This window comes from Mastacembelus armatus, chromosome 23 (assembly GCF_900324485.2).
Source record: "Mastacembelus armatus chromosome 23, fMasArm1.2, whole genome shotgun sequence".
In the NCBI taxonomy this organism is placed as follows: domain Eukaryota; kingdom Metazoa; phylum Chordata; class Actinopteri; order Synbranchiformes; family Mastacembelidae; genus Mastacembelus; species Mastacembelus armatus.
Genome location: NC_046655.1, coordinates 12,499,315 through 12,514,769, shown reverse-complemented (window position 1 = coordinate 12,514,769; position 15,455 = coordinate 12,499,315). Strand labels below are relative to the sequence as shown.

At 42.2% G+C, this 15,455-nt stretch overlaps 1 protein-coding gene across 2 annotated transcripts in view; it reads right to left on the bottom strand.

The window, feature by feature from the left end:
- The window catches only part of chrm2a (cholinergic receptor, muscarinic 2a), a 54,310-nt gene extending 39,868 nt beyond the window's left edge, over window positions 1-14,442 (bottom strand). The window contains exon 1 of one of the 2 annotated variants that reach the window (XM_026326983.1): window positions 14,364-14,442. The gene's annotated coding sequence lies outside the window, so the exon portion shown is untranslated. Of the gene's footprint in view, window positions 1-12,758; window positions 12,970-14,363 lie in introns of those variants that run through there. The other variant, XM_026326982.1, reaches the window with a different exon arrangement.
- Window positions 14,443-15,455: the final 1,013 nt, after the last annotated feature.

Sequence of the window (15,455 nt, the reverse complement as noted above, 5' to 3'; positions counted from 1 at the left end):
AGCGATTTCAGGGGATAATAGCACTCACAAATCATCCGCTGGGCAATGGAGCCCGTGAAATTGATGTGCCTTCATTTCAAAACAATGGAGGTTCCTTATGAGGACCTCATGATGTCATAACTTAGTAGCTGACAGGCCAGGTAGGTGTATTTTGGCCCCAGGTTGGGCACCACGCCAATGAAATCCCAGTCGGGACAGCTTAATCAATCGCCACATCACGGGAGATGGCAAGATCGTGGTGTAAGCAGCCACCGGACACGCTCAATCACATTCTCTGTACTGAGCAAACTGACAGCTTTTACTTGGAAGACCAGACCCTCTTATCTCCCTAGAGCTGAGTAATGCTTCACTGTCTGCGGTTATCTCTCTGCAGTGTCCCGTGCAACAAAACAGCCCAAACAATAACAAAAAGAAACAAGAGACACTAAAGACAGAAAGTGCCTAGAAATCCTAATAAATTCCCACAGAATTCTGATTTCATGACTCTACGCATTAGAGTCCAATGCTAAGAAGAAATCCTTGGGTTGTGTTAGAGAGATTGAGTAATAAATTATTCATGTGGACAAGTGAAAGGAGACTAGAAACCTCTGGAGTTTTTGAACTGTGAATGAGTAAGTTGGGCATCAGTGGAACTTTCATCCTGATTTGAGTCCATAGATTACGTTAAAATAAGTGAACTATATTTTTCACAGAGAAAACTTTAACATCCAGCAAACACATTGCCTTTTTTAATTAATTCCTCCCGCACTCGTTGACATTTTCCATAGAGGGTGCATGGGTTAAGCACACCTCCTGTATGAAAAGATTAAAAAGCCACTTACTTACTAAAAAGAATTATGGATGACTGAGGAACGTGGTTTAATTGGAAATTGATTGACTTGGCTGTTACACCTGGTCTCATAACATTTCACATCCCTCACGCACTGGGAGTTTGATGCATTTTTTTCAATAAGCAGCTCTGAAGATGCAGAACCTTTTCATACTGTTGTGTCTTCTGTGGATACAATTATGTGGATGAAGCCATGTTGCCTCCCCACATCCAACACATCACTTCAAAGAGACAGGGAGATGATCTTTGCATGACGGATGCTGCTCTCCCAGCTGTGAGTGCAGGGGAAAGAGCTGCACCTCATATCTGAGCTTCATGTGCTGTTGCCCTGTGACTGCTGCAAACAATAACCACAGTGGCGCCATGAAAGTGGAACAAAACCATCTACTCCTTTTTGCAAGCTGGACGCCTGGTGTCATTTTGTGGAGTAACACTGATTGCATCTGCTGAACGTAATACTGGACAAGATTGGCATTTATAGATGTGTCTGTTTTCTACAGCCGAATAAAGGACAGCAGTGTAGATTTCAATTATCTTTGGGAGATAGTTGATCTGGACAACAGCTAGAGAAAAATCTGCAGGCACTGACAGAGATTTAGGACATCTTTGTATTTTCAGTTGCTTATGTAAATTGGAATATTTAATCAGTGGGTCTAAAGAAGCCAGGTTTACATATAAACATCCTGCTGGGGCGTTACATTAAGGCTTGCCTCAGGAGAAAAATTTCAAAGCTAATATAGTTTGTGGGGACTTAAACGGATTACACATCATGCTATGGGAGTGTTGGTGGGCAGAGCAGACAGAGACCATCTCCTTGATTGAAGGAAGGCATGCTTGGCTGCTCCACAGGCTCCAGAAAGAGACCGGCAGGGCAAACGTGAGGACGACAGACAGGGGAAATTCCTCCCGTCTGCCTATGTGCATCAGCTGGGGTCACCAGCACAGCAGCAATCAGATGTAAATCCAGCTAAGCACAGCGGCAGACAGACAGATGCACACACTTCTCTATGAACAGAGCACATCTTTGCCTGTCAGACCGGACCGAAGGGGTTAAGGGAGGTCAGAATGGCAGAGCAGGAGCAGGCAGACAGCTTGTCAATGAGATGGATGAGCCAATACTTTAGGGAGCCACAGTTCTACTTTTCTGTTTATTAACACATCATGCTGCTGCACTTGGATATGCCCTAAATTGCTTGTATCTATTTACTACGAACATGATTACAGTTCATCTCGACATTTCCCTGACGAATTATTTTGAATATCTTTATTTCCAATCCATATTTTGTCTGCAAAGTGTCTCAGCTGCCACTTCTCAGTCAAACTCTTGAACCAACTGAGCTCAAGCCGGCACATTCATTTGTCACTGCTGCGTGTCTTGGAGCAGAGTGCCATCCCCAAGTCAACATTAACATGGCTTTTCTAGGGCAGTAGCTTCATTATTGAACCTCATCATGGTGAACCAGACCATTAGTGCTCTGGAGAGAGGCTGAACACCAAGAGAGAGGCGGGGGCGATGGACAGATGAGTGGACTGAGGATTTAGGAATAACCGGAATGATAAAATGGGGAATGAGGTAGTGTGAGTGAAACATGCTAAGGAACAAAAGGAGAAGAGAAGTGGTCAAATAAGTCACCAGCCAACAGATAATTGGATGAGCCGCACCATGAAATGTGACACTGTGATTTGTAATTAACTCCAAGAGAAGAAATGGGAGATTAATCCCAGAAATGTGATACCTAAGGAGATGGTCGCCATAATGAATCTGTTGGGCTGCAGGACTCATTGTCATCTTATAACTTGCATGATGGCACCTCTGTAGGAAGCAGAGCCCACGTCCAATGAGACCTGGACACAGGTCTTTATTGTGAAGAGCTTCTTGATGGCTGTTTTTGAAGCATGACATACATATAAATAACCTCCGTCACTGACTGGTTACCTAATGACCCAGAGCAATTAACATATATGACCAGGGTTGTGCTTAATGTTTGTCTGGTGAGCAGTTTTCATTGCTCACAGTGCTTTCAGTGGGCCGTGTTGTCTTCCTCGACGATACTTGCATGTCCTGTAACATTACAGAGGAAGTTAAGTGACCTCAAGGGTGAGATGATTCATACAGGCTCAGTGTCGATATTTGCTCCCAGCGTCCAGCCGCATAATTACACTGAGCACTCGCTCACTCGCTCATGCACACAAGTGCAATTTAAAGATGCGATCGCACTGATACAAGGTTTGTGTTCGTTTATCTGCAAAGAGAAATGTATTTCCTATTAAGAAGTTTTGTCTCGAAGCACAAAACTTTCTTGCTTCAATTAACTGAGATATGAAGAAAAACTTCGGAGCAGAACTGCACTTGAATAAAATATCAAGGTCACATCGCTTATCTATTGAATTACTTTTATCTCTCTTTAATGTATGGCCATTTTGCTGTACATTTTGTGCCAATGTGAAAGGTAACAGTGGGAAATGAGAGGAAATATGGAGGAATATCTAATATTTGGGCTTTTTGCTAACAGACTAAAATACCAGTTAAACATTTTAGCAAGTTGTTATAAAAGTTCTGTTTTTATTTATTTGACCTTGATGTGTTTCTTATTTGATATTAACTGCATCTAAATGAAAACAGGCTACACCTTAATCATTGTGATTAGCCACCTGTTCAGACATCGTGCCTTAAGATGAATGCCATGCATTGGTCTGTGCTTTAAGCTAACTGGTTGGCCTTTCCAGTGCACATGCACGTTTAATATGCACTAATTCCTGCATGAGTCACATTAGGATCCGACAACTAGCCAATAAATAGCTCTGTAAAAACTCAGGGTTAATCACTGGAGGCATGTGTCAGCTTGCAACATAAAAAAGTTATTATTACTCTGAGGAGTGAAAGGTTGAGAAATTGCAGAAAAGAAAAAAAAGACTCTTTAAAGTACCTCTGAGCACCGAAGCGCAGAGTCATCTAGAAAGTGGGAACACTTTTGATCGAACGAGGTCTGTAAAATGTGATGAAAAATCAAAGAAAATGTCAGCAGCACAAAAAAGTTAGTGGGTCCAGGTGCATACTTTGTGACTCATGCTGTTTCCATTGAGATAAATGAAAATTCATACATTTATCAGGTTACTTCAGTCCATTTTCTTAGTTTGGGGTTTCTACTTAATTTTGCAATTAGATTTTGTCTCCGTGCTGCTCAATGTTAATTACACGACCTGAGGAATTAAATGATTATTCCTTTAAGAACAAAGAGTTTTTTTATTTGTTCATCAAGGGAAAGTAGTTTGGGACCTCAATACACTGTGCCAGCTCTAAAAGCCCTGAAGAGTTTAGTTTCTGTGCTTTTCTGGCAGACTTGTCCCTAATAAAAACTCAAGGGTTTTAAAATCAGTGACTAACCAAAGTGGAGAATATGCAAAAGCCATTTTTCACTTCCAACATTTGAGCTTTAGCTTTTAGCACAAAGCGAATCTGCCTTAGTCTCATTCCACAAAAAACAAGAAGCTAAGCCAAGTGAAATTCCTGCCCTGCTGTCCATGCTAACAGCGTCCAATGAGCAGGCGACCCGGGAATGAGGCCCCTCTGATTCAGCCATTAGGGGACGCATAGATTGGACTGGAAAACTGAGTAAATTAGAGAGAAGTGGGATGTTCTCCTCTTTTGACTGACAGTCATACTGACAGCTGGGAAGATGTACATGCGGTGCAGCGCTCTCAGGTTACCCGGTTGAAAAGTCTGACAAGTGACAGTTAAAGTATCTTTAACTTCTTTCAGAAAACAAGTTTTTATTTGGTTCCAGGATTTGACTTGATCACTCAAGTGGGTGTTGTTTAGTGGAGCCTTTGCAGAGCCACAGTTATTTGAAGCTATATCTTCCCACTCCTTTCATGTCTGCATTGTAAGGTCAGTATGGTAAAGCTCAGGAGACAGCTGCACCCTTTTCCCATCTAACATCCAAGCGCACACACACACACATTCTGACCCATGACGGTGATCTTCTAGCGGCTATGATCCACAAACCAGTGGTCAGGTAGTTGCCCTAAATCAGCGAATGTGCAGGACCAAAAATCCAAAAATATTATCAAAGCAATTTAACAGGTGAGAATCTTGTTTTGCCAATTTTACATCCTCATCTGTGATGGTATCTTCCAGCTTCTGATTGGCTAAGCACCTCGAGGAACATGGGTTGCCCTGGTCGAATGTCTCATAAATAGAGAAAAGAGAGGGACTTACGTAATGTATAATATAAAAATGCTTTATATAATAACACTAAGCGATGACTGATCAATTAGTGCAGCAACAGTTCAAAAAGGTGTATTTCTCATTTGACTTCACCTTAGTTGCCTAATATGACGTCTTTCCTCTGCTCTGACTGTTGTGCCTGTGTGAGGGCTAACGAAAAGGTCATCGGAGAGTGTGAACATGGGGTCGGCAGGTGCCTCACACAGTGAAAATATCCCACAGTCTGTTTGTGTTCTACTGACACAGTGTAGCCTCTGGACTCTGTCGGCAGTCCTGTTCCTGCCAAGTCAAATAACAGCATTTCAGACCGGCGCCTCTCTCTGACACAGCAAGCCAGCCAGACAGGTTCAAAATGCTGGTCGGGAAATTTTACAGAACTCGACTGCTGTTGTCGTCCGCAGAATGCAAAGAAGAATCCCTCCAACACGTGCGCGCACAGGCCTGGACAACCTAAGATGTGCTCACTTTCCATTTTGCTGGCATTTCTTCCAAATGTCAGATCATTCACCTGGAACGAGCAACACAGACCTTCAGGGATCTTCTTTGAGAATGTCAAACCAAACCATGAATCTGTACAAAGCTTTGGCTAAAGTACAATGTCCACTGGCTTCTCCTAGTGAGGCCTGAGGGCAGGAGGTGAGAGATCCAGGCCTCAGATGACTCATATCAAGCGCACATGTAATCTCAGGCCATGTTTGGTCTTTCAGATATCCTGCTTATGTTTATCCTGTGGAAGTGTTTCATGACCCCTTTTCCTGTGCAGCTTGGAAAAAATACTGTATGTTTGCACACCCCAGTGACTTTCTCTACCATCCCTCAACTTGCTGTGAAAGCAGAGCCGTTTTCTGAGAGGAAAAAAAGACAGACGTCCACCAAATGGCATCAAACTAGACCTGGTATTTACTACCATTATCTGGGCTCTGTCTCACGTTTACTTGTAAAATGAAAGAGTGTAGACAGACTTGATAAATTGAACTGGTCGACCACATAAAAGGAAACGACTGTTTATGCCTCGGGGCGTTTAAACAAACACAAGATGAACCCGGTTATACCTGAGGCATTAAACAAGCCTTCATTTGCAAAAGTGTAGAAATAAACCGAGAGCCGACATAGGATCCAGTAACAAAAACAGACGATGATCGACACTGGACGTGATAATACTGGCTCAGGATGGGATGTACAGCAGCCAGCACTCCTCCACCCCCTCAGAGCCTCATCTAGAGCCTCATCTAGAGCCTCATCTAGAGCCTCATCTAGAGCCTCATCTAGAGCCTCATCTAGAGCCTCATCTAGAGCCTCATCTAGAGCCTCATCTAGAGCTGTAGTGTTTCTCCTGGCATGGAGAGAGGAATGTTTACCTTTTGGTTTGAGCCACATTATCCAGGGTCAGGACCTGTGTTTTATCTGTTGGGTATATACACAGCATTGAGCCTAGTAACAAGGTGTCTGTCGCAGACGCAGCTGTGGTTCAGCTTGATTTCACGCAGGCTCCTTCCTCACTGGGAATGTGAGGAGGATACTTGTTTCATATGATTTTGAATAAATTGTAGAGCAGTTTTTTTCCTGTCACTGTCGCCTGTGCAGAGAAGAAACCTTAGAGAAAGCTCATGTTTCAGCAAATGTTTCTGTAAATGATCAGAACTCAGAGCGGAAAGTCCATTTTAAATAATCTTCTTTTTTTTCCCCACTGTGAAATAAACAGGATGAATTCGCCATTTTGTTTTTACTGATAGTTTCATGTTAATGGACATGTACTGGGAGCAAATTTCTCAAATTCTTACCAAAATGTGTCCCGTGGCTTTAATGATTGAGATTAAACACATATTTGGCCTCTGATTGGTGAATGGGATTGAAAATGCACTAGTCTAGGTTTTTTTATAGCTACATTAGCAAATTGAGACTCGATGAAATGCAGCCTTGAGGCGAATGTGAGAAAAGCTTTCCTGTGTTTCTAAAACGGATATTACAAAGCATATTTTCTTTATAGCAACAATTATGTCTTGAGGCTCCACGTAAAGGAAGGCGGATGTTTATGCTGAATAATGTGATCTACAATACCCTTCTAATCTCACACACCGGCAATTTACTTTTGGAAATCCTGCTCTAAAGCTCATAAAAGGACAGTCCAGGGTTTGTTGAGCTATTTTAGTCCAGTCTGGGATAGCGAACAAACCTAAACTGTAACCAGCCAGAGCAACAGGAGGACAATGATTCATTATTGACGTCACAGCACCTTCATTTGGTGATCATTCCTGTTTATCAGCTTCAGTCAGGAGTGTAATTAGGACAGCTACGCGGTACAGTTTGAGTTTTATTGCCTATTCAAATAGAAATCGGCTGTCAGTAGATGATGGACTGGGCCTTAAATGTGGATGGGTAAACAACGTCTGGGCAAGGTCTAATGCATGTCTCTGCTACATCTACAAAATTCTCACTAGGATTTAAGGCCATGCTTTTGCATCCATATCTAATGATTGGCCATCGTCTGCTTTGTTTTTAAAAATGTTGCCCTCGGTTTTGTTGGTCTGTCAAAAATATTTGATGCTGCTTCTGTATCTGTAGTGGCTTTTCTTCCTCAGAACAAGCAAAGGACTCCTGTCAAAACAAACAAAAGAAGCAGTCTTGGAGTTTAGAAGCCTGGATTTTGTCTCCTGAAAGACCAAGCTCTCTTCCTGTTGGTTAATTGCTTGTTAGTGCTCCTGGCCGATGAGGAAAAGAGTCACACAGGGCTACTTCAACACCCACACACATTATCTGATTCAGCACAGTAAGATATTAAGGAACCTGTTATATTAGTGCTGTTTACAAGAACCTGTGACATCAGTCTGTTGTTTCACCGATGCTGAGGTTGCAATGCAAACAGCGAAAATGTGGAAATCGCCACCGAAAGTGAGTCCTGCTCTCCACTGTGACTTCTTTTATCTATATCACAACATTTTCTGTGAACACTGAGCCGTTCCGTGTGTGCATTTCTGTGCATGTGCACACAGCAGGTCAGAGGGGAAGCTAAATGTTAACTTTTTTTTTGTGTGTGTCATGTCCTACAATTTCCCATCAAATCAGAATTGGGCCTTCTGGCAATTACAGTAACCCCTCCTGCCAAGGTCTGATGAGAGCAGACAGGCATCCTGAATGTTTTATGGAGCCAGTGATAACAGAGCCAGAGCTTGAAGGCGGCTGGAATTATCTGGTACTGAGGCTTAGAGTAATTAAGAGCAGGGAATGGCCGCCTGACATTATTGCTGGATGAGCAGCAAGACTGAGGAACACCTGAGGCTTTTGGAAGCACAGCACATTCAAACAGATCTCCAGAGATTTGGAGGTAATGTAGTACAACAGCTCCTGCAGCCGAAACTGAGCTGCTGCTCAGATTTTCACTCTAACCAAAATGTATGGTCCTCTTACACTGGCATAAAATGGAGACAAGCAATACTGGCATGAAAAGAGTACCTAATACTGTAAAGTTGCAATGCCAAGGACAATTTTATAGCTAGCGTAATTAAAACAAAAATGTTCTCCTGTTTACTCATAACAAAACTGGATCAGACTGAGTTTTAAAAGCCGGGGTTAGATGTAAGTGTTCATCATATTCAGTGCCCCCAAAATGCAGTTTTCCAGGTCTGCAGTTTGTTGTTTATACAGATATCCAGTCACTGAGATGATGTCAAGTGCAATTTCAGTGAGATCTCATCAGCTGTAAATTCTGTGCTGCTATTTACATCCGAGGTACAATTAACTGACATCTGCTAACAGTGTCAACTCAGAAGTCTCAACAATTGCCTAAAAAGGTTAACCAGCTAACAGTTAACACAAAAACTGTCCCTGTCCTACTCCAGAAAGCTAAACAGATGTATAAAGATGTTTTAACATTTGCTTCTCATCTTTATGAGGATGTTTAAATCCAGACATTTTTATTCTTCATTCTATTTGTATGTCTGTAAACATCTAGTTGTCAAAGTGTAAGCTTTATTTTTGATTTACAGGTGTTTTTATTTGGTTTTTGATGTTAGAAGTACTGTAGATACTGCAAAGGATGACTCAATAAATAAGGACTTTTGTGATCATACTTTTGTGTTTCTTTGCAGCTGTGAAGTCTAATCAGTGTGTTTATGTTTACAATGGATCACATGACTATGCAGGTCATAGGAGCTGGTAGTGATAAACCCACAAAGAATGATCACCGGTCTACTGTTCCTCTCTGTTCGACAAGGTGCTTTAGCATCTTTCAGCTCTTTGTTTTGGTTTTAAAACCTGTGGATTTACTGTTTTACTGCTCCCGTCAGCTCTTTAGCTCTGCACCTGCACAGCCCCAGATGGCAGACAGACAAAGTTAGCAACTAGCTGGTAAAAATAGTGGAGCATTTAGCTGCTAAAGAGACACAGTGAAGACCCGCACAGAGTTTAAAGGAGAATGAATAGAATAAATAGAAATTAATCAATATGTTTTGTGTTTACAGCTTGTTTCTGCTGACCCCAAGTGGCCAAAAGTCACTTAATGCAAGTTCATAATAAATCACAGTTCAGCACTGCTGTAATGCCTACAAACACTGAAGTGAAATATTTCTTTTATGTCTTATACATGTCGAATCCTTCATATGAGTCCTGTACAGTTCGGACTGTCATGTGCATTTGAACTCAAATGTACAGTGAGTTCACACAGACTACGTACTTCAGGGAACTACTGAACTGATTTCAGGGAATAGATTTTCTGAGCAATTACAGGGTCATTGAATCTATTTGTATGTTGATGAAATATGCTTACACAATGCTGTAAGTAGTGCTTAGTCCATTGATTCCAAGTCTGTTGTTACAAACGCAATTACACTGGTGTGTTTCGTCTAACTCTCTCTCTCTGCTAGATAATGACCTTAAGGAGGAATCTCCCTCCGCCCATCCTTTCCAATCAATGCCACTTCGTGTGGTGGTTTAGTGGCACTTCATATTGTAAAGCTCTGCAATCACTCAGCATCCGATAAGGAGCACAGCTAAAAGATACACTAGCCATTTGTCTGGCTTGCTGGAGATTCAGCTTCGGCATGCTGAAATCTGCATGTACTTAATGTGGGTAGACTACATGGATATCTATGCTTAGAAAATCATATTTAGTTAAATGTATGAGTCAAATACATCCTCATCCTGTCTGGCACTCCTACCGGCACAGCCTTCATCCCCACATATACACATTTGTACACAACATGTTCAGTGTTATGTAAAACCCCCTCATAGAATCTCTTTTCATCATTCCCAAAAATGTCCACACAATAGCAGAGCCTTTCCTCTGCTCAATTAGACCCTCCTTCAGCACCCAGCGACACTGCGTGGACTTCCCAGCTCAAGCACACAGGGTAAAAATAACAATTTAATTGCGTAAAATAAAATAAATAAGTGTGTAATGATAGAAAAAGAAGGCGGTTAGAGCAGGAGCCCATAGCAAATAGGAGCCTACTGCGGTTGAAAGCGTGATAATTAGACATTCCTTTCTGTGTGTGCCAGCTACACAGATTCACTAATGTGCTCCGTGCAGCCGCCGTACAATGGCTGCAGCTTATGTCCATGGAATGAGGCACCCCGCCGACTAATTTTAACTTTTCACAAAATCAACCTTGCTTGTAACACTGTGTCAGCCGCGTCCAAAAACACTGATTTAGCAATATGTGAGCAATGTGCATTCATGATAAGCACAAACACTGGCAAGATCCTCCTCCTTCAATCTCTCCATGAGAGTGTGACCAAGAAAACTCCTAGTGTTTTGTGTTTACATTCACATGTGCCACGTTTCAATGTGAGGGAAAACCAAAGGTTCTGGCTCATACTTGTCTATGGCTAGTTCACCAAACGGGACAACAAAAGCATCACTTAGAAAAAAACAAATCTGTGATTGGCTCATATATATCATAGATTGGCTATATATATATATATATGTGTGTATTTAGATTGATTGACAGATTTGCTATAATCAAACTGTTTCCCACATACATCACTTTGCTCTCCTCTGCATTAACCAACATGCCAATAGGAAATATTCATGCATAATCACTGGCTTAGTATGAAATACAAATCAATGCATGCCATAATTTCCTATGAGAGTCGAGCACATTGGCACCTCCAGTCAAAGTGATGTACACTATGTAATATTGGCATCTCTAATATCAATAGAATAGGAAATGACAAAAGAAAACAAAGGAACAAGTCTGACCTCTGGCAGAAATACAGGAACCTATCAATTAACTGCTCAGTCACACCTCATCCATCAACATCAGGATGTCAAACAGGCTCGTATGTGCAAATGGACAGCAACAAGTCCACAAACCTCTCTCCAAACTTCTACAGGCAAAAGAGCAGTGACGCAGAATGTTCAAGAACAGGCAGTACACCCAAATAAGATATAAAATATGGTATGTTTGTGAGGCGCCTGCTAGAATCCACTAGAAAAATCAGTACAGTGCTGAGGTTGTTGGAGTAACAATATTAAAGAAATTAAGCTTATTAAAATTGAAATATATATATATATATATATATAATAGGCTACTGTGAAAGTTGGCGATGTGACGTGTGTAATGCAATGAAATAGACACTAATTTGTTAGAATATTCATATAAGAACAATTTACTGCTTTACCAGCGGTTCAATATAATCCCAATATCTGCAGTAAAATATGATTGAAATTCGATTATTAAAACAAATTCTGTTGTGCTGCAGTTCAAGAGGGACTGTTGTGGTGATTTATAGAACCTGAAGTTTCTTTGTGGCTCTGCAAGTTGTGTTTTCTATGGAAACATAATAGGCTGTCAAAAATCTTTATCTGCAGGTAAACAAATGGCCTTGCAAGAGCTGTAAGTGCTGCAGCACCCAGTCATAATCAAATACGTAGTAAATGAACATTTTCTCCAGTAGAAACTGTAACGTGCAGCAGCTGTGATCACGTTGGTGCTCCTTTGAACCCAGTTTGGATCCAGACTTTTGGCAGATGGAAGAACGCTATTCTTCACATACAGCCTGGACTTGTGCGTGTTTGTTCCCCTGCAGTGCTATTTAAAAACACAACAGGAACACTGAAGTTGTGGAAGGTTTCCAGTGGCTTCCAGACAATAGCAAAATGCTTCTCCTTTTGGCAAGACACCGAATCAAATTCCTAATTGAAGCTCTGCGTGAATGTGCATGAACAAAGCAAAAGCAGCATCGACACACTCGAGGACATATCGCGACAACAGCAGATACTAAAGGCACATTTGTCCGTTTGTTTACCTGACATCATCTTTGTGAAAACCCAGTTACTGCCAGCGAATTAATCAAGGTCAAGCCGCAGCACTCGTTCACAGACTGCGCAACCCCGTGCCAAATGACAAGTCTGCACAGATGTTGCTGCCACAGGTGAACTGGGTCTGCAGTGTCATTTAGAGCCCTTTAATAACATCCTCACAGGCTACATTTACTCCATCTCATCCTAAAGTCCTAACGTCCACGGGCACATAGAGGCTCATATAGACCATAACTGTGCCACTGTAGAAATAACCGTGAGAATCGCTCTTTACCATGTTTGGGAGCAGAGTTGGAGCCTCAGAGCTACACGACCTGCATTTCTTCCTCAGATAAGAAGTGAGGAATTACCTCCTTGTTTGACCGTCCACAAATCCTTACGTTGACTCTCACTCTGGCATTACTGACAATGACAAAGTTAAATGATCCAACACTAGAACCTACCTCCATCCATCACAAGCAGACCTGGTCCCACTGCACTTATTCCTCCAGCCAAATGACAGGAGGAGCAGACATTTGCGTTCCTGGCCCCTCTTTACTGTTCAGCTCACAGAGACGCGAGTAGCTGCTGTTGCCTGAAAGTGCGTGCTGTAGTAACGGAAGAGTGGCTTGAGAAGGCACTATCGAGTGACTATCGAGTCTTGTGATGCGTTCACCGCATGTAAATTCAAAGCACGATTTGGGAAAGCCACTTTGTGCACAGAGCGTCTCAACTCTAAGCCGTCTCCAGTCAGCTCTGTTTATTGCGTTGCGCCTTTACGCACGTATACAGTGGCTGCGTCGCGAAATCACCTGTTATGTAGAAGGAGGTTTGTAGATCTCAGTGCATACAGCCTGTGTAACAGCATCGCTTTGTATTGTGTGGATAAATGACGTCAAACACTGGGATAATAGAGCAGCATAAAAACATTTTGCATCTCCTGACGATCAGACACGTTTAAATCAAGAATGGCTGATCAAACTGAGGAGACGTGAAGCTGCAAACGCGCACACACATCTGGATCTTTGCTATGCATAATCAGACGTCCGGGGCTTTGAGCGCAGATTAAATAACAATTTGATTCTGTAGCGGTTCGCTTGGTTCAGTGTGAGATACTGGAATCGAGCCAGCTGTTATATGAAATCATAATGTAACTATGTGGAGGGGACACTTTACCCAAAGCGCATTAAAATACCGTTTGGGCAAAAAATACTGATAAAACATTTGGTTATTGTTTTTGAAAAATAATAAAGAAGAAAGGTGGAGAGAAAATCCCGAGAGCGGAGGGTTAACTGTTCTCAATTCACCGGAAATTTGATGACACGGTGCGCAATCTATTGCAAAAGCGAGGCTATTGAACGTGTTCGGTTGAAAGATTAAATCCCTCATAGTATTTAACGATGCTATGTCATATTGAGACAATTTCAGCTGTGAGTCATGGGCTCAGGAAACTGCACAGAATAAACCCCAAAGTTCTGCTCTTGTCCCTCAGTCTATGTTGCGCCAAATGGCACAGGAGCTGTGGATCAGGCGTAAAGCAGGTTGTTGTTCTTGTTTTTGTCCATGCAAAGCTTCCCCACAGGCGCCTACTCTCTGACCCGCTGTCTATGCAAAATTTCAGTAGATGTTTTAAATGACAGTAGATGTGTTACAGCGCTTACCCGGAATTGGGCTGTTTTTTCTGTTAAGGCTAAAAGTTCTGCACTTTCCTTACACTGACTCACCAAAACAACTTGGCACCGTCTAAAACACCAAGACTCAGAAATAACTGTGATCATGATGTTTCCATGTTTGGGCTTTTAAGCGCTGGATGGTCGTCGCTCTGAGTGTGAAATTTACGGTTAGATGAGCCAGTCCCGTGTCCGAGAGATCTCAAGTTCGAGCCCAGTCATGAACCAGTCCCTCCCGTCGTAGTGTCCTTGGACCAGGCAGCTTAGTGAAACCTGCTGCCCGCTCTGTCAGGCACTGTGCGAACAAACGGTCTATATATCCCGAGCTTTAGGTGCGCCTGCTAAATGTGGACTCTCCTGAAGAAAACACAGCCAGCAGTTCATAAGGTGTCGGCTTACCTGCTTTCATGCTGTCATGCTGGTGGCTTCTTGTGGTTCGCTTCATTGCGCGGCACCTGCATGTCTGAGGACATGCTGCTGGAGACAGGCTTTGGAGAGGAAAAGCGCCTCGGCTGTACGAGGGAAAGTGGGAAGGTGTTGGTGTATGAGAGAGAGAGAGGGAGAGAGAGAGAGAAGTAGGCTGGCATTTTGTGACGGTAATGGCAGTCGTTATTTGCCTTTTACCAGCCTGGGAGTTTTACATCAGCGCAGCAACACGTGATGTAAAATATAAAGTCGCCTAAGGCCTTAAACTGTGTTCGTCAATACACCAATTAAACCTCATGTCAGCACGATCAGACATATGCAGACCAGCAAACCAGCTCATTATCTGTGTCCTGTATTCAGACTCGGCTGAGCACTTACATTTTTTTAAAGGTTTATTTAAAATATTGGACTCAACTTAAGTTTCGTTGATTTAATTTTTTTATTTAATTTATTGGGGGGGGGGGGGCTTGGGTCGCGGACTTTGTGCCACATAACTTTCCATTTTCGCAGACTTTCCAGTTTCAGCACCGAGGAGAGCGCACATTGGAAGACAAAGTTTGCGGATAGTAAGAACTAAATATTTGGGGGTTTTTCTGAATAACAAGACCAGTTCTTCCCAAAGAACACAACAAATACACCAAACTAAAGTCTGTACATTTAATATTCTCTCTGTTTCAACTTCAGAAACCCTCCAGTGGGAGGGAAACAAATCAGTTAGTGAATGTCTGTGAGCACGACGGAACATCTGAACAGTTACACTCAATTTAAGACATTTCTAATTCTACATTAAAACAAATTAGAAGTAGACAAAAGAAGAATTTAAATTTACATCTAAGGATTTGTTACTTCCCTGTAAGTAGCTAGCTGCTTATCTGCTCTTCATCATGTTCACCCTCTTCATCACGAGCTGCTCTGTCTCCCCTAAGACCGCCCCCTGAAGCTAAATGAGTAGTTTAATGATAAGGGAGAGGTTTCCATAGCTAAGTCTTGTTTGCAAAGGGAATTCCTCTGTGATTTATTACAACAATGCAAATTGAAAATTGGGCTGTTGGGGTTAAAGGCTCA